This window comes from Triticum dicoccoides, chromosome 5B (genome assembly GCF_002162155.2).
Source record: "Triticum dicoccoides isolate Atlit2015 ecotype Zavitan chromosome 5B, WEW_v2.0, whole genome shotgun sequence".
Lineage (NCBI taxonomy): Eukaryota > Viridiplantae > Streptophyta > Magnoliopsida > Poales > Poaceae > Triticum > Triticum dicoccoides.
Window position 1 is genome coordinate 534862678 of NC_041389.1, and position 388 is coordinate 534863065.

A 388-nucleotide genomic window follows, 5' to 3' on the forward strand; every position below is an offset into this window, starting at 1 on the left:
CCGCCCTTCATCTGCACTCCTTCTCCGCCTCGCCGCATCTCCACCTTAGTTCCTCATCTCCATGGATCCCCTTTTCCCTGGTACACGGGAGCTGGAGGTTAGCGATTGAAACGTACAAGCACAGGAGAACCAAACGTTTCTGAGATGTCCGACGGAGCTCGACGCAGCGCGCGAACCTAGCCTTGGTGAGACGGCGGCGCGGCTGCTGCAACGAGAGGAGTCCGGTCGGCGAAGCTCGGCGGCCGCGCGCGCATCATCCAGCCACGCGCAGCCGCTCGCGGGCGCACGCGAAGCCACAACGTCCATGGCTGATGGCGGAGCTTCTCCCCTCGCCGCTCGCCTCCGCTCGTCGGAGCCCCAAGCACCGCCGCCGTGGAGTGTCCCCCTC